Source organism: Propithecus coquereli, unplaced genomic scaffold, assembly GCF_000956105.1.
Source record: "Propithecus coquereli isolate 6110/MARCELLA unplaced genomic scaffold, Pcoq_1.0 Scaffold57, whole genome shotgun sequence".
NCBI classification, from domain to species: Eukaryota; Metazoa; Chordata; class Mammalia; order Primates; family Indriidae; genus Propithecus; species Propithecus coquereli.
Genome location: NW_012151618.1, coordinates 9,295,444 through 9,315,301, shown reverse-complemented (window position 1 = coordinate 9,315,301; position 19,858 = coordinate 9,295,444).

Here is a 19,858-nt window from a genome sequence, read left to right as displayed (position 1 = left end):
ACCCATCCAGGACAGCTGATGACCTAGTGAGGGAGAGTATGGCAGGCCCACAGACCATTATGATACATGGTAGACAGGGCCGCAAAAACAGACGCATAATTCCTCAAAGATGCTCTGGAAATCACCATATTTCCAATGCAATTTACTTTCAAGTGGGGAAAAAAAAAAAAACAGAATATCAGATCAGAATTTGTTCAAATCAGAGAAGATCAGATCAGAGTTCATGAACTGAGAAACCAAAGCCAAAGACTTAAACTGAATGCTGGCCTCTGCAAAGGTTTTCCTCTGGGTGCAGAGTCCTTTTTCTAATATTAATGAAAGATGAAGGGCCCCTCTGATTATTGATAGATGGAAGAAGGAGACAGAAGAGGTCATATTCTGAGATGTTTCCTTAATAACTGTGGCCTCCTGTCATGCTGCTAGCACCTCTGCCATCTGCCTTAGGTCCCTATACCAACTGAGATTGCCACGGTTGAAACTCACAGTCCAACCAGACAGTACTACTCCAGGATACTTTGGGACCAGAAAAAAAGAAAGCAAAAGATTCACTCTGGGTCCTCCTCTTAGCCAGCAGGGAGCCAACATCCCCATGCAAACTCCCCACCCCACTAACCTGTACAGCCCCCCAGACTCAGTCCTGGCTTCTGATGGCATCTGCTTGATCCCTAAATGATGCCTTAGAGGTGACGCCTTCCTGCTGGTGACACTTTATGGCTTCCCAATATTTCATCCCAAATGGAAGTGGGGGATTGAATTTTATCTTCAAAAGTACTGAGCTTTGAATCCATCGTGCTGTTTTGTTTGAATTTCCTGCCAAATGACCTTGTGAAATTTTGCCCACTGAGCAAAGCTCATCTCTTCTATGAAGGCTTCTCTTGCCACGTTCCAATTCACTTCTCTAAACACAAATATTTTGGAACTGAACTATTTATTTTGTCTCTTCTGGAGGCCAAAGTGGTACCTGTTTTGTTTTGTTTTATTTTGTTTCTCCTTAGGATGCTTAGCACAATTCTAAAGGTGATAGGTGCTCAGTAGTGCAACTGGTTTTATTTTATTAAATAACATTAGTTTCTATCCTTAAGTAGCAAATTAGGTAGGTAGGATGTAGGTGTCATATGCTTTCCCGGGCACAAATTAGAATGATGTCTGCCACAGATTTAATAACACTTGCTGGTCTCTCTCTTCTTAAAAGAGCTACAGAAATAGTGTTTGGCAATATTATATAAAAAACAACTTTTTATAAAGCAGCTATGTTTAGTTAGGGGTCAGATGATGCTTTGTTCAGTATGTCTTGTCACAGATGTCTTTTATCATAAGCAACAAATCTTTCTGTGTTGGTGAACATCTCTGAGGCAGATGTCCTGTGACCCAGGGTGCAGGTTTATTCTTTGTTCTGTGATATATTTGCCTTCTCTTAAATTGCAGGCTCAGTGACTCAGCTTCCTTTTCTCCTCGGAAAAGATGTCAGTGACTGTTGTTTTGCTCTCTGATGCTTTGTACCTCACAGAGATTTGCTTCTGTAAACTGCATGACTAAGCTGCACACCTTAAATAACACCATTAAATAACTCTTTTATACCCAACTGTGCTGCCCGTAGTTGTCTGCAAGTCAAGTCTGCGTGTGAGAGCAGAGAAAATGAAACAATAAAAGCAGGATAGAAACAAACACCAGAATGATGTATTGGAATATAGGAAAATAATTTAGTTAGCCATTGCTAAAAGTATCACAGATATTTCTAGCTCCATTTGTCACCTCAAAGTATCTACATGATTACTATCACATTGTGTGCAGTGCTGAATAATCTTTTGGAAGAGTGTACTAGACCTTTCTGCAATATGCAAACAAGTTATAGATCTCTATCTCAAAACAAGGAAACCTGCTTTTCTGTCTGAAAGTGGAGGAGGACCCACCCAGCACATGGAGAAGGCAGGGGTCCCAAGAAGCCAAACTAACAGTGAGCCATTACCTGGGTGACTCTCCTGTTGTCAGAGACCAGCTTTCAGCTCCACAGACTCAAAAACTCGTCTTTGCAATGTTCAGAGATATGAAGACAGACTCAAATCCCCAGAGCTCCCAAAACCAATGTATTAATATAAAACCAGCTGTTCCTATGTTCATTTAAAAAGAGAGTTTTCTCTAGCTGTTTCTCTGCAGATGTGGTAATTGGCTTGTGTTTAGGGCAGTGGTTCTCAGACTTTATCATGCATCAGAATTACTGAGAGAGCATGTTAAAACATAAAGTGCTGGGTGCCACCCCCAGAGTTTCTGACTCAGTAGGACTGGGGTGGGACCCAAATCTGCATTTCTGATGAGTTCCTGGGTGATGCTGGTGCTGCTTGCCCAAGGACCACACTTGGAGAACACTGGTTTAGGGTTCACGTTGAATGAACACTAGCTGTAATTAAACACTAAAAATCATGCTGAGCACAGAGAGATGTCATCTTCAGAGAGGCTCAACAGGCTGACTAAAGGATTAGCAGAGTCACATCTCCCATCTCCGTCTGACTCTGTCTCCTCTCCCTCTGCTTTCTTCCTTTTTCTCTTGTTTCCTTCCATGTTCCCATCTCAATCCTCTCTCTCTCCCTCTCTCCCCCTACTCCAGCCCCTCCCCTGTGTACAGATAGTTGGATACAGGTAAGTCAGCAACTCAACTTCCCAGCCACTGGAAACAATGGATGGGGTCTTTAGGCCTGAAATATCCCTGGCTAGGTATTGCCCATGTTTGTCTCTATAACCTCCTTTCTCTCTACTTCCATGGCCAGACTTGATTATCATACCTTCTTTTCATGTGTTGGTAAATTCAGGTAAGTTTCCATCAAATTTTGCTTTCCAGAAGGTTCCATAAGGTGACTTTGCATATCTCTGCCATCACTGTTTATGTGGGATCATAGACTTTAATGTTCGGACCAACTTTCTTCGTACTCATTCTTTGGGAGAACCCCCTGTAATCAGCAAATATGCGCAACATTAATATTTGCATTTTAGTTAAAGTCTAAAGATCTCCTGTATCAAAATGTGTTCTTTCCTTGAAATCTCACAATAACACTGTAGAGTTCAGCATTAAGTGAATTGGCTTCACCCACACAAGAGTCCTTACTTGCCCATGAGGCCTGAACCATATACCAATCATATCCATATCTAAGTTTAGCATTTGATTCCTCCCTTGTCCTCTTCCCCCTTATTGGGCACCCTGTTTGTGGTTGCTACTGTTGGTAGTTTCACTAATTCAAAGAAATCGCCTAAAGAAAGCAGAAGGGGGAAAGATTGAAATGCGAGTGGAGGAGGAGATTGAGAAGGACATTGACTAATGCATTTCCTTATTTAGCTCCATTTCCAAATGTAGGGAACTCATAAGAAGCGTAATTGAGTCTCCTACTTATCAAAGTTCTGAGCCAGAATTCCTCCAGAGGACAGGCTAATACCATCTCAGCAATAAAGGGACCGGCCGCAGAGCAGGTGTGTGCTTATTTTCCACACAGTCCCCGAGGCCTGATGTTTATGAGAGTGTCCCTTTAGGAAGAGATTTCCATCAAAAAAAGAGTAGCTTTTGTTTAAAAGGAAAATAGCATGATGGGGGAGGGAGCAATATTTGAGTCTGCTTCTCTGGGGGCTGGTAACAGGATGTGTGTGTAGGGGTGTGTGTGAATGTGAGTGTGTGTAGCTGTAGGTGTGTGAGGGTATGTGACTGTGTCAGTATATGTGGGTGTTGGTGTGATTATCGGTGGGTTTAAGTGTTCTTGCGTAAGTGTATTTAAGGGGGTGGTGTGTGCATGTATGTAAGTGTATGTGTGTATGTGTGTGTGTGTGTGCACGCGTGTATGAGTAAGAGAGAGAGAGAATGAGAGTAATTACCATATCTCAGGCAAGCTGGAAGGGCTTGTTCAACCTCCCTCTGACATAGTTGAACTAAGCTGGCCAAATCAGGTTAAGGTTTTCTAAACTTAATATGCTTAATTTTTTTGACGAGCACAACTTCTACACTGAAAGTCCAAGCAAGCTTCCCAAAACGTGGCGGTAGGTTATTCAGTGTGCCCTGGGCTGGGGAGGTGGGCTGTTGGCTGAAAACCTTTAGCCCGACTTCTGCACAGGCACCCTGACTTTGCTGCCTCCCGGGAGTCTGGAAGGCGCTGGCTCCCCCTCACCTACCTCTCCGTCTTATATAACCCATCACTTTGACACTCACATCCTCTTCCTGTTACATTCAATCTCTGTTTTCCTTGATGGTTACAGTATTTTAAAATATTACGTTGTATTTTTAGATAATAGGTCCTTTTAAAAATAATCTAATTTGGGAGTATATATGCAGAGACTGCACTAACAAAACAAGATGTTTTAAGGCAATGACTTTTTTAAATTCACAAAAACTCTGTATACTGGATGTCTGCGAGAGATGTATGTGATTCCACTGCACAGTTGATTTAGATGACAATTCAGCTGGACCTCTGTTACAGGTTGGATGCTCTCTTGGGCTCTAGGGGAACAAAGCCTTTGCCTGCACGGGGCTTCCAATCTGGCGTGGAAGGGTCCTGATTGATCAGCTAAGAGAGACCTCCTGTTTTCCCCGGGACATGTCCTTTTCTGCAGACACTTGGCTGAAAAAGAACCCCAACAGCAACTCCAAGCTCATGCAATTCATGTCTCCTTGTGAAATTGAAACTCGTGTCTGGTATTAATAATAATAGAGATGATGACTCCGTGACTGAATGACAAACTGGATTTCATTTTGGGCTCTAACTATCATCGATTGACAGTGGCTGCCTCGAGTGCTGAGCCCAGAAGAAATCTGAGGCCGGGTCCTGGTTCTGAGAGGAAGAATGCCACACTAGATTAGAGATGTCTGCTGTAAACAAGGAGTGGGGGTGTTGGTGTGCATGCTCTACTTGCTTCCTCTGTTCTAGCTATCCGGAGAGACCATCCACCTTTTTAAAAAGTCTAATTTTATTCACCTGAAGTTAACTTTTGCTCTTAGCAGTTGGGGCCATGCCTAGGTAGGTGACCGATGCTTCAGCTGATTTGGAACCCTTGCTGTTTTTATTGTTTTCTGTTTTCTTCTCTCAGCACCTCTCCTCTATCTTGAGTCTCCCCCTCCCCAGTTTTAGAATCCTCTCCCACCAGAAACACTCCGCGTTCTCAGATTGAATCTAGCTCTCTAGAAAGAAAAGCATCCAACAAACTAAGTCGTTGCTTATTCCTAACACACATGCATGTTTAGAGAGAATGCTTAGCATTGGCTGTGTTTAGACCAAAGGAATGATTTCTATTGGTGAAATTCAGGTGTGTCGTCTGGAGATTTGGGGCACAGCCCTTTTCTCGAGACCTTATTCACCATCACTGATGGTTGTTTGCCCCATATAGCTCGTCAAGGTTCTCAAGCTTCTTGAGTTAAAAAATGCTGGACTGTTTCCCTGCTTACTGGGTTAGCCTCAATATATGCCAGATTATTACCAAGAAGTAATGAAAATACTATTCTTTCTGTCAAAAGAAGCATTCCTTTCCTACATAAGAGTAGCTCACTGAGATTTTATTGAGACATAAAAAATCCAGATTGTAATGCATCTTTCCATTTATTCTATGTAATCTTATGCAGTAGTTATAAAGTGACACAAATATATTGACTTGGAATCCAATCTATGAGATAGTATTAAGTAATTACAGAATAATGTGCCAGGAAAAACGTAAGTGAGCACACATGTATATGCATCTATATTTAAGCATATGTTTACAGCACACAAAGTAGCCTAGAAGAAGTAATATTTAAAATTTGGACTTCAGAAGAGAGGAGCAGAGTTGGGGGTGTGGAGGAAGTGAAAGTGGTCTCCTGGTTTGTATTCTTCATACTACTGTATTTCTTAGCTGTCTTAGAGCCAGCATGCATCATTTCTGTAATTTAAAGAAAGGATGGTTTAAATTCATTGGAAGACAACAACAACAAAAGAAAGCAGGCCATAAAAGATTAAGACCATTTGACCAAATTCAGTTATTGAGAATGAGAAGAATGACATTTCCTACAGTCCTTGATAACTCCAAAGTTTCCAGCTGCTAACAGTCATCTCCAAAGGTCCTGTGCGCATACATGAAATGTGGGGGGAAAGCCACTTCCCTTCTAGGGCAAGACCTTCTAGCACCATCTACTTCAGGTCCTCTCCTGTGGTCAACTGAAGGAAGGCAGGAGGAGCCTCATATGGGTCTGTCGGCTATTTAAAAGGGTACTAAGGTCTACTTTTTACAATTGCTTCCCAAACATTAGCTGTTCACTCTTGTTTGTGGTTTTATTTGCTCTAGTATGACAAGAGAGAAATGTAGAGAGGACAGGCCATGACAAGGACCACTTTGATTCAGTGCTGCTAGTGTTGCTATTTCCAGAAATGGAACCAGAAAAGAAGGAATCTAGCAATTTTTTTGATGTTGAAACTAAATCTATTGTCAGCAACTAGCCTTAAAACAGAGAGGGAAGATGTTAGATAGAAAATACTCTCTCTAACTCTGACTATATAAAACATAAGTTGGATTAGGCTTTACAGTTTAGATTTAATGCACAGAGGAACAAATGAACTAGCAACTGCATAAACGATCACAATCGAATTGAAATGGATGACATGCCACTTGTTGGCTCAGTTCTTGCCTTAGGGCAAACCTACCCTACCCAAACCTACCCTACCCAAAGTCCTAGAGACAAAGTTCCTGTCGAAAAGATCCCCCACACCTCACTAAAATTCTCACTCATGATTGTATTCAAATGTGTTTGTATAACTCAAGAGAGCTTCGTATTGCATATTACATACGACATTGGGGGTCTTCTATTGTTGAATTTTAATAATGAAGGAAATGGCGGCTCCGATACATAAATGGATTTGTCCAAAGTTACTGGAGTGAGTGACTAATCTGGGACCAGAACCCAGGATTCCTCACTCCATTCTCTTCAACTCTCCTAATGTGGAGTTTCTTTTGGTTAAAGACTCATCCCCAGAAGACCCTGTTAAAATATATATTGTTGGAGGCTGGGCTAAGGAAAGTGGTAGAGATTGAGCCTTTCCAGTTCGTGCACTGTCCTCTTCAGTGGGGTTCACGGGGCTCTTTGGCAATGGAACTTTGATGGCGCAGGACAGAGATGGGAGGCATCCAGAGTACGGGGTTAGGTGGAGGAACATGAGAGAGAGCCCAGTGTGGGGGCCTGCATCTCAAAGCAGGGGACACCAAAAAATGGGAGATAAAGATCAATATCAGCTTCACCTCTTCCTACTGGCTTCCAGCTCCTGTCCTGCTAATAGTAACTAAACCCAGAATAAAAACCCCACCAAAGGGAGTTGTAAATATCCCATCTGTGGAGATAACGGTACTAGCTGTCTCTTCAAATGGCATAACTCCAGGGGAGACCTCTGCCAGATCAGATGAATAATATCTTACATTTATATTATAGCTTTATCACTTTATAAAGTTTTTTTTTTTAAATCTTCATCTCTCTTATTGTACTTTTCACACTCTGACTTGCAGTTTAATTATATATAAGTGTGAGTTACTTCCCCTACTACACTCTAAGTTTTTTGAGGGCAGGATCTGTGCCTGCCTCGTCTTTAGGTATTGAGACATGAATAGCACTTGGCACATACTTGTTGCATTAATGAATGGATCAGGGATGTTACCGCAGATCTCATTACTGTATTTTACTTGTAAATGCATTTGACTTGCAGAATTTTAAAAGTGGAGGCTCATAGCCTATTCTTCATTTTTAATCTGCTTGTTCAACTTTGTAACTGAATCATGTGTCTTTATAGGTATTTTGGGTGAGAATGATGATTTATTTAGTAGTGGTATTTTAAAGTGGATAAATAAACCAAAGTCCTATGTTTGGGTTAATGAGCTATAACTTGCTGTTCAACCAAATAGATAATTGAGTAGGAACAACCTAGTTCCTGCATAAGCAATCCATACTCTGAACTGCCTAGGTCTGAGCAGGGTGGGCATATTGCAGATCCTTACTTAGCATTGTTGAATGGTAAGAGAGTATTTGTCTCTTAGGTATTGATTCTGGTTTAAAAAGCAAAAAAAAAAGGAAGCATATTCATATGTTGTTGAATTCCACTTAATCACCCAGATGGGAAGTAGAAGTAAGGTTTTAGTTCCAACAGCGTGGAAGGAAAAATGGAAAAATTCCTTTGGCATTTGTTCTTTTGATAGAGTGGAACAACACCAGGCTCAACATTTCCCAAACCTTGGTTTCCCAGTCTCTGAGTTAAAGCGGGGATGTAGCCCGTTGTGAGCAGGCAGACGTTTGAAATGCACTTGCTGGGTGTTTGTAAGGAGGAGGTGATGCCAGGTCCAGGAGTGCATTCAGAGGGGACGAATACCTTCAGAGCGCTGTGAATGTCACAAGTGCCGGTGACCTGCTCCTAGGGTTTCACTTGGCAGGCAGGCGCCCCATTGAAACTATCTCCCCAGGGAATCTCATGGGATCTGAGATCCTGCTCCTTCTCTTACTGGGTGGGATAAGAGCAGTGGCCGGTTCATGTAAGGACAGGGACAGATTCATTTCACTTTCAAGCCATTTAAAAAAAAAAAAGTCCTAAACAACCGGTTCCAGGCCCTTCTCCCTTCACACACGGGTCCCAGTTGCTTTACCTTTGCGTCTTGCTTCGCAGCGATACCCCGGACACCTGAAGTATATGACCGTCTGCATACTTTGCCTGTTCTGTTTTGCGCCTGAAGTTTTCTAGTTGACGATTCAGAGCTTTGGTTCGTAAGGGATCAGCTGTCAGCGAGAGGAATGTGAGGCTCTTATTTTGGATGGGATTTAAGCAGAGTCTGTCTGAATCCTTGCTTTTGTCTGGAAACGTTAAGAACTATTAGAGCAATGTGTGCCCAGTGCCCTGGGAGTGTAGGTAAATCCAAGCAGGGGTCCGTCCACCAAGGAAGGTATGTTGGGAATTCAGCGTGTTTTGCAACCATCGGATATTCCAAGTCATATTAGAGGTTAGCAACTGGCATAGGGAAGCAGTTACAAAGAAGGAAAAGGAGACACAAGTATGGTTGAGTTTCTGGCTATTCTTGCCAAAAAAAAAAAAAATGAAAACAATGGGCCGAATTCAATGGAGCAGTGGAGTTAGCTGAGGGCAGAAATATTTGTCTTTTTAGTTGGGAACGGCGGTATAATCTCCAGGCTCGCTGGGGACAAGAACCAGCCAACCTGTGAGAGCTGCTGTTTGTGAGGCGTCCACAGGAGTTTGCGATCCAAACGATTGCGAATGTGAAAGTTATTACTGCTCAAAAAACACTTTATATCAGGGTTAATTATAAGGAGATTCTGTAGTATAATTAGTGTTCTTTCTATGGAGGATTAAGGGCCTCTCCTAAATGGCCTTTTTGATTGCCTTCTTCCCTTTTTTAATTTCCTCCTTGTCCTTTTTGATTATCTACCCCACGACCCTCAGGGCTCCTCAATGTAATACAATTAAAATAACATTTTTGTGTTAGAGGGTTTTATTTTATGAGCTATTAACCCCCTGCTTGCCTGAAGTCTGGTTGCGTCTCCCCGCACACCCGCCGGCCCCCAGACACGGCGGCGCGTCTGCAGCCCCATGGGACAAACGTGCGGATGAGGCTCTAGGCGGGGCCCTCGCTGAGAAAGGAGGAGGGGCTACCTCGGTGTGGTCTTTCAAGACGTGATTGGACGCTGACTTTCCAGCAGCAATGCACAGGAAAAGAGCCCTTCCAGCACAGCTGGCTCTCACGGGCTGGGTAATGTGACCTTGACCCAGTTCTGTGCCTGCTCTATGCTGTGGCCAACTGCCTTGCACCTAGTAGGTACTCAAAACTGGCCATTAGCGACCTGCTTAGAACCATTTACCTTCTTTGTTTTTGCAATCCTAAGACAACCAGGAACTTAGACATTTCCACTTTCCTTCCCCTTGGTCCCGAACCCATTCATTTATTAGAGTTACCAGCTTAGCCTCTCATTAACCTTTATTTCCTTCATTCTGAGCCTAGAGGGGAATTCTGGCCAGTGCACGCAGTTAAGAGTGAAGGTGACTCTGAAAGCAGCAGCGAGGAAAAAGTATAATTTTGAAGCCAGATAAACGTGGAGTCACACCCCAACCCCATCACCTACTAGCTCTATGGTCTTGGCCGAGTTACATAAATTCTCTCAGCCTCATTTCACTCATGGGTAGGAGGGGAGCAGCATTATGTCTACATCTGAGGGTTGCTGAGATGATTAAATGAAATCAAGTAAAACATTTAGCCTAGTGCCTAACATATGTGACCGTTCAAGAAATGTCGTGTGCCCCCACCACCACCACCACCATTCATTCACTCAAGCCTTTCTTGCCATTCCCATTGGGTCAGAATTTCCGTAGTTCTGCCCGGAGACTGCTCCATAGGGTCTCCCGCCACTTCACTTACGAATGACCCAGTGGAGAACATTTATATTAGTTTTACTTAAAAGACAGTCTTTTGCTGAAATTCCATGGCCTTTCCCAAACTACCATGGAACCAATGCTTGAGTGACTGGACTTTATGAAGGATCCCAAGGGGCACAAGCCACAATGATCTCTTGTCAAAAAATTTCCACAGGAGACAGAAACATGGGTACCATGAACCAACAACACAAGAATTAAATAACAATTGGGCACAAGGACACATATCACTAAGTTACACATGATTAATTGTCAAGTAAATAGCCCAGGCAATAAGAACATAGAAAATACAAGAGGAGAAAGACCACGTCAGAGCAGGAAAGAGAGGGGAAGCTTTTGTGCTGGCATTGCATAGGCTAAGCTGAACTGGGGGAAAAGAAGACATTGAAATGCTCATAAGATAATTAAAAGTACCCATTCTAATTCTGAATATGGCACTTCTGAATATGGTAAGTCAGATTGAAATCAAGTCACTTTTATAATCACTAATCAAGAAGATCTTTTTTCCTGGTAAAATGTGCTTTCTTTCTGTTTGATAAAACCTGAATGCATATGCTTTACAATTCACAGATTAATAGTTGTTTAATTTGAGAAGCATCGCCTAGACAGGTAGAACTATCCAAACACATGCAGGAGAATCTGCAGAGCCATCATGAAGGGACCAGTGTGGTGAGCAGGGAGCCAGGACTTGGGAGGGCCTCTCTGGAGCATCCCAGGCGCAGTATTCACAGGAAGCTGATAGGGCCTCATTCATTTGGTCAGCCCACACCAACCTTTATTAAACACCTGCGATGGCTCATATATGCTTCCAAGCACTCACAACTTGAAAGTGAATAGGATACAGCCTTTTCTTATGGAGCTCAGCCTCCAGAGATATAGTACTCAGACATGGGAACTCCTATTAACACAGCCACAGGACCAGAGAGGATGGGACCAGTATTCAGGAATGTCCCTAAGATTAGTTAGGACACAGCATAAGGGTCCTAAAGTCAAACTATGGGGAAAGCCCAGTAAATCAGACCAGTAAGAAATGGGCTTCTGTCCCGTCAGGAGATCTGGAGAGCCAAAGTGTATGGAGTCCTACCACAAGCAAAATTTGTGGGTTCATATCTTGGCTTACCACTGATTAGTATGTTTCATAAATTCCTTGTGCTTCATTTTTCTTACCTATGATAGGGATAATGATCATAACAATCTCAAAAGATGTTTGTGAAGAGTGAGAACATACTTGTGAATTGTACCTGACACATAGGAACCCTTGATGAAAGTTACCTGTGATAATCGCCTTTGTTACTGTTATCGTGTGATCTAGTAGGGTCATTGTGTTTATCCTTTAAGAATTTAGACCTCTTTATTTCCTCTTTATTTGAGGTGGCTTATAACAATACATAGAGTACCCAAGATAAAACTTCAGTAAATAAATCAGGGTGGAAAGAAAACAAAGGTAGGAATAATAGAATGAAGCCAGAGGTGAAGTTGGTATACAAATGTGTGTTATCAGATTTGGTACGTTGGCTAAGCCTTAGGGGAATTAACACTTTTACCTTAAGTATATAGTTTCCCTAAGACAAGGGTGAGGGTGCCGGAGTTAGTTGTGCTGCATAGATAGACCCATCTGGTCTCTGGTGTGCGGAGGAGAGCCCATACAACTGCACATACTCAAAACTTTTTCCTTCCTCTCATCCTCCTTGTGGCCCGACAGCTTGCCGTGGTCCTTTTTGTCACCTCGAAGCCCCAAGAGCAGGATCTTGCACAAAGTAAACACTCAATAAGCACTTCTTGGTTTGCTATTTGAATGGATGCATGAATGGATGCATGGATGGCAGGATGGATGGATGGACTTGGGGATAGTCCTGGCTAGTGTCATAACTCTGACCCTGACAACCTCTCGTAAGTTTATACCATATTTTTTTGGTGTGAAAACCTCCAGGAAGGATTATTTGCTGAGAATCTGTAGTTTATTTTATTTAGGGGGATTCTGTTTTTCAAATCATTTCACTGAGAAAGTGCTCAACTAGTCGAATTTACCTTCTTCTATGCTTTTACCCCCTCCTGACCTGATCTCAGGAGGAAATTTTTCAAAGAAAATGAAATTTCCCACACGTTTTCAAAGAAAATGGCCATTCTGTGTGCATATGGGAACGGTTTGATAGGGTTCACATTTGTCAGTCTCAACAGGTTTTGAGGCAACAAATGGTCTTTATTTTTCTCTCTTTTCAGCGACCCTTTCAACCTCTATGCTCATCTAAACTAAGGGTACCTGCTATTGCTGAAATAAAACTTTACATATTAAGCCATTTATTTATGTATAATTGTTAGGCTCTTTATAAAATCTAGTCTTGATATTCTCTTCCTTAGCTTCCTTCCTTGGGTAAAGAGTTCTGTGTCCTAAGGAAAATTCTTAGGTATTATTATAAAAAAGTAAAGATCAATTGTCTGCATGCCCTTAAAGATCTTAGTAGCCTAAGGACAGATAGTCCAGAGAGCTAAGGCTTCTTGAAAGCTGGTTTTGTTCCATCTTTGTAGAGATCCGGTGAGAAGTTCAACTCAAAGGGTAGCACGCGTCTGTGCAACACGTTCACCTGCAGATCCCTTTGGTTTCCCATCTCGTTGTTTGCGAGACACAGAGAGGTAATGATGAGAAATGGGAAGGAGGGCCCTCATGTCCAATGTTGGGAATGTTCATCAGAATGAGGTCTCCATCGGCTGAGGGTGTGGTCCTCCTTTCCAGCATTCTTCTTGGATGACTGCAAGACAAGGCCAGCCAGGAACGACCAGAGTCCAGGCTTGCTTGAGAGATCTGGCATGGAGCACAGGTTCAGGCCACCAAAACAGCAAGTCCGGGGAGGCCAGCTGAAGCAGGGAGGAACAAGTGGAGATGTTATCCCTAGGTGGGCAGAACGTTGAGTCCAGGAGCCCAGAGAGGTGTTAAGAGCAGCAAGAGAGAGCCAGGAACTCTGATTCTTCTGAAAGGCAGCTTTCTGCTGGTGTCATCACCAGACTATTGCATGTGGGTGACCTGGGTCCCTCAGGGGTTAATCAGAGCCAGAAGAAGGTCAGAGAGCTGCAGGTAAGTCCTCTACACCAATAAGGCAGAACAGAAATGCTCTGTTTATCTGTACATATCTAAAGACAAAGTTCTAGGAAATGGTACTGTAGGTGACGGGAGGCTTATTACTATTTTAGCCGCACCTTAGTTTATGGGTTATGCTGGTTTCTTTTTGTGATTTTATTTCCTCTCCAGGTTTGCTCACTGGAGCACAAGCTCAGTTCTTTCATGATGTGTAGATAATTTCATGCACTTATGTTAATGACGTACCATATGCTGATAACACATGGAAGTTTTCTTGAAATTCAGAACTTAAGAAAATAAATAGTATTTGGCAAACTGAAAGGGAAGAGGACGGAGTCAAGAGGGGGAAAGGCAAGACTAAATAATGACAACATGAGTTCACGTTATTTCTTTGATAGGTTTTCAGTAGAAAAGGTATTGGGATAATTTCGCTAATTGTAATCATTTAGACTCCGGCTGAGCTAAATCCGTGACAAAGTGATTTGCTAAATAAATGAATATGGGCATCGTTTGTTTAAGCAATCGATGTGTTTCTAAGGAGCTGGTTGCACACCTTCTGTGGCGAGTGTTTCAGTAAAATGAATCACCAGCCTGTAAGGAATGGCCCCCAAAGAGGGGGACTCTGTCTGGGGAGCAGGCACTGCTCACTGGAGACGACCCTTTGCAGAAATAATCTTTGCTCAAACTGCAAAGTTTTGCCTTTTGTTTTAATAAAGAAGACTGATCCTTGATTTACCTGTTTTAGAAATTCTTCGTATCTAAGAATTTCCTGGTAGCTGATTTGTTTAAAATAGCCTTGTATATGGGAAGTGTAAATAAGATTTCTAGCCATTATTTTTTTCTTACTAGAAGACCAACTTGTTTACTAGCACTCAAGAGATAGCTATTATATTTACCGAGTTTTCGAGGGTACCCATGTCTCCCTTCCCCACGGCACTTCGTACTACGAATTCAACAAATCTGGTTTGAATGAGTCAATAAATATATACTTAAATAATGTGCATAAGAATACATAAATAAGAATATTATTGCACTGGAAGCCCAGGCTCACTTTCCTCGGGGAGGTGCTTATCTACTGTGGTTTCAGTTTTCTCCTATCTAGTTGTGACTCAGAACTTACACCCGGCAAATTTATTTGTCTAGCTCTTGAGACCGTATGTAAAAGAACAAAAGTGTATTTTGATCATTCAGAAATTTAGTTAATTTGGACTGTCCTCCCCCCAGCAATTAGTAGAGCTTAATGAGGTCATTTTTTTTGGATAAGCCCATCTCTCTCTGAGACACGGAGGCAAAGAACCCGTGGCCTCTGTTTCTCTCTTCTGCCCTGACTCATTCTGTGACCTTTAAAACGAAGGCAGTGCTACCCAGGAAAGGAGTCTATTGATTGCAGTTGAGAACTGAGGTTTCTGTGTTTCTCTGTGTGTTTGATGGTGGATGATGCGGGGAAAGCGGTGCTGGGGAGACTCTCAGGTGTGGGGGCAGGAGGTAGTAAGTTCAAGAGTACCATAAAGTCCTCCCGGCTGAACCGAGAGCTGGCCGGGGGTTTTGGTTACTTTGTGTTTGAAAGCCCTAGCAAGCCCCCAGACGAAATATGGCAAATTCGAATGCAAGGAAAGCTGAAGAAGTCATAGCCACAAACTCTGGGAAATTACAGCCGACGGTTATTAGTCATTCTTACGGGCAATAGAGAGTGTTGTTTTAAAAAAAAAAATTCAAATCTGATGCTACGAGCAAAGAGCTGTTCTTTCCTGAACCGGATAATAATATTGCCAAGATTGATTCAAGAAATTAATAGGAGGCCTTGTTCTGTGCTGCCAGACAGCTTCACTTCTTGTCAAGTCCAGCCTGCACACAGGTGTCCTTAAGTTCACGGGGAGCCATCAATACACAGATCCCGCTGATTTAGGCATCAGTGCGGAGCTCCTGAGGGAAGGGAGTAACCCGAAGGAAGGCAGCCGCCCTTGGGGATTGTTACACTTGCCATTGATAAAAGCTGACCGGGCCCATGCAAATATTTTTATTGGAGAGTCTGGGTTTTTAAATGTTCAGCTTAGATTGTGTTTTATCGTCTGCCCCTTTCTGCTTACATTAAACTTTACAACCCAAACAGGACTCTTGTACGCCTTCCAGCCCCGGGGGAGAGGAATGCAGGCAGTGGGGTGACAGATGGCAGCATCAGACCAGCTCTCGTGCAAATCACAGCCCAGGTACTCAGGCGTACTGGGCTACAGGGGATTCAGGAGACCTTCATGGGTGTGAGATGTTGTTCCCATGTCACAGAAGGAGCACCCATGGCAGGGTGGTTGGCCTAGGGTTTGCACTAACACACAGCAGTAAGAGGGTCAAAATTCTAGGCTCCTGCTTCCTGCTCAGCATTTCTTCCCTCTTCAAAATGCTGCCTCTTTTTATTTTTGTGACAGAGACTAGCGACAGAACAATAAAGGGCTGGGAAGTGGGGCTCTGCAGACTCAAAATGCCTCTCCAGCAAGGTGGCATATTTTGCATTACTGAAAGGTGCTGCTGCAATATAGCTGGCTACACCCCACACATTAAGAGCTAGTGAGGCTCCTTCTGCAGCATACGACACATTGATTTTACCTGTGGACCCCCACGCCCACTCCCAAATCAATTTTGCCGGGACTCCAGCACCCCAGCCAATCCTCGAAGTAGGAGTCTGCAAGGTGAATTTCCTAACAAGCTGACTTTTCAAAGGTTTTTCAGCTCTCAAAAACATGAAAGCCGTGTTTAAAAATTTAAGGGTCTGATATGTACCAGTTCTGTGGAGCAGCAGCAGGACGTAGCTTTTTGCAGTGCCACGATTCCCAAACCCCAAGTCTTTAAATTAAGATGTTTATGACAGCTGCTTGTGCTTAATGGAATGCACATAAGATTGGCCATTAATTATTGCTCTTGGGTTTTTTTGCACCTATTCCCTGCATTCCTCTGCAAAACTCGGTATTGTGTAAACTATTTTTAGTGCTTTTTATTTGGGGTTGGATTTTTTAACTTTTACTGTGAAAATTGCCAAAAATACTCAAGAGTTGAGAGAAAACACAATGCTCCAGTGAACCCATCATTCAGCTTCAATGGCCATCAACATTTTACCTTAGTTGTTTTATCTACCCGTCCCCTCTCCCCAGTGCACACACAGGTTTTTAAATTTTGCTGGAGTATTTTAATGAAAAATCCCAGACATCATGTCATTTCAGCACTAAATATTACCATGTACATATCTTTAAAATATTTTTATATAACCATAATGCCATGATCAAACCTAAAGAAAATCAGTAATTCTTTAGTATTGCATAATATTGAATCCATTTTCAAATTTATAGTTCAGTTGATTAAATGAAGATCCAAATACCAAAGAAAAGCATTGAATCATAACTGAACAGTTTTCATAAGGTCTTTTTTCAGCTTTAACTGGGTTGTTAACCATCACCTAGAAATGCCACACACATGCATACACACACACAAACACACACACACACACAGCTGATTATTTTTTTAAAAAGCTCAAGAAAGGTCAACCTTTGAACTCTGACCTCTACACTTCCCTTTCAGAATGGCTCTGGAGTCTACACTTAACAGAAACTGCCTCGGTAATGATACAATGCCTTGTGTCTATTGTGGAGATTCTTCAGCTTTGAGAATTATTTTCGTGTGGTAAATATTTGTACAGTTCCTTCTGATTTTCATCAGTGAAAGGCACACGGTCTTGGTGTGCCTTTGAGAGGAGCTTCTCCACATGTTAAAGACGTCCTCGGCTGCCTTCTGCCAAGTTCTGCACTTTGGTTAGAAGGAGGTCAAGGCTTGGATGGTTCAATGAATCCCTGCTCTCCGAGCTTTGTGTATCAAGTTCTCACTGTTCCATTCTGGCTCTAGTTATCTTTTTAAAGTCGGTTTGCAACATAGTGACAATTTTGACACGAAAGCCAAACTTAGCAAAGGACCATTATTCAATCGAATGTGATTGAATCACAGACAGATATCTTTCATTCATATTTAGCCAGAAAACCCTCTTCTAGAGTTTTTTTTTTTAATTAAATTTGTAAGTCTCACTTTTTTTCATTTACTGGACTAGTTTTGAAAAATGGGGAATCACCTTTTTCTAGGTGAATGTCTTGAGTTCTCTGCTGTCACCTTCACTTTGAATTCTACAACAAGAAAAACAACTTGAGGAAGTTGGCAGGTACAGTGGTTGCATCTGAATGTAGCGTCAGGGATGAGATGGGAAACTTAAGCATTCTAGAAAGATCTTTCCATCAGTGACTGATGGAGGGACAGAAGAATACAAATCTGCCTTGCAACGTGCAGACCGCCATTTCTTTTGCCTGTACGTTGGACTTATTTTCATTATGCCAACTCTTCCGTATTGACATAACTTTGCTGATATGAAGGTGCCATGTATAGAACATCAAATATTAGAATGGAAATGCAACATTTTGTTTAATTACCCAGAGTTTTTCTACTTCAAATGTGGCTAATCTGGAAGCTGGTTACATTAAGAGGCTTCATCTGGATCTTTGAGTCAGTGTCTGGCACATAATTGGGACTCAGTAAAAATGTGTTAGTTAATTCATTGACAAGCCCAAAAGATACCAATTTAGGGGTGATGACAGAAGATGAGGAGAAAAGATAAGGGTTTTACAACTTGCTACCAAGAGAGGAAGATTGTGGCTTGCCTTCTAATTTGCAATGTTGCAGGTAGACACTTATTGACATGCTTTACGTGTTATGAACCCCAGGTCCTCCTCAAGCCTGTTTGCCAAGGCCACGTATGAAGCACTGATCTGGGGCATGACACTTTAAAGGAAAGAGGAGAGAGAGCTGATGTTTGTTGAACTGCTGTATGTGAGGCACTGTTCTGGGTGCTGTACATTCTCTCATTTATCCACAATAACAAGTTCATCGGTGGCTATCTTAGCCCTGTATTGCAGACATAGCTCAGGGATATAAATCACTGGTTCATAAGTGGTATTGCCGAAATTCAAACCCAAGCTTGCATACTCTTCTCCCTGAGCCAGCGCAACAGGCTGCCTCTTTTAGGTTAGTAACTGCAAGCACACTCAGCAGACAAGGAAGGAAGGCGGTAGAGAAGGAAGTATCTGAAAGAGGGGAGGATCACAGGGAGCGTGGTAGCCCATAGAAGAAGGCTGCTATCCCGGCCATAACTGTCTGTGGCCCACTTCTTGCCCTGGTGAGAGCAATGTTAAGTGAGCTTGGTCTAGAATCTTACTAGTCTGTGGACTGGAAGTTTTGGCATCACCTGGGAATTGTAAGAAGGGTAGACTCTCAGGCCCACCACAGACCTCCTGAATCAGAATTAGCATTTCTAATAAGATCTCTAGGCAATTCGTATGCACATTAAACTTTGAGAAGCACTGGCCTAGAGGCTTGTGAGAAATGATAATTAAAGATGCTGACTGAGTAGTTCTAGTGTAGCGTAAGATCATTTCTGGGTAAAGCAATTCTACATTAGGTTGAGAGGAAGAATCATAATTTTTTTATTTAAAAAAAAAAGTGTAACAGAATTTCTTCCAACTGTGAATTTTAAGATTGGTGGCTTGAACTAGAAAATGGATCTCTCCCTCCCCCAACATTTTAGATTGCTTTTTGACTATTAAATGGCGAGTGTGTTTGTGCACATGCACACAGTTGCACATACACAAACACAATTGTGTACATAATTAGAAAAAAGCTAGCCTATGACTTTATTAGAAACTACTATTGGGCACCATTTGGAAGGCTAAAGGAAATCCAATTGTGTTTGCATTATATTCCCTTTCTAAAAATAGGAATTTGGTTTTGTTTTTCCATGTGCAGAACAATTTGCACAATTTACATGAATGCAAACCTTGAGGGATGGATGAAGTTTGGTTTTCATAGCTTTGTTTGCCCAGGCTTCTTCTACTCTCCTTAGACAATCTCTACGAAAGCTCTATTCAGTCTACTAAGAGACACATGTGAAGGTCTTTGGAGAAATACTGTGAAAGTTATTTCCCAGCCTGTTGCTAGGAAGCTCTAGAAGAAAGTTAGCAAAAGAGGAAGATGTTTCACAGCTGGCTGTGCCACATTACTGTGTTGGAAGAAGTTTCTCAGTATTCAGTGCTTTCAATCTTCTGCCGCTGAAATTCTTTGCCCCCCTTTCTTGCTTCTTTCCTGGACACTGTGTCCTTGTATGTTGGATTCCTGTTCCTTGTATGTCTTCCCAGGGAAACGCGGACACGTTAGGAGGCATGGCCAAGACCCTCCGTCACAGGGCCTGCTAAAAGAAATAGGGTGTTTTGTGTAGTTGTTAAAACTCATCCTCTCTCACAGAAAGAGCTAGAACAGGAAAGTCTTTCAACTTTCCTACTGTGAAGTCTAATACTTT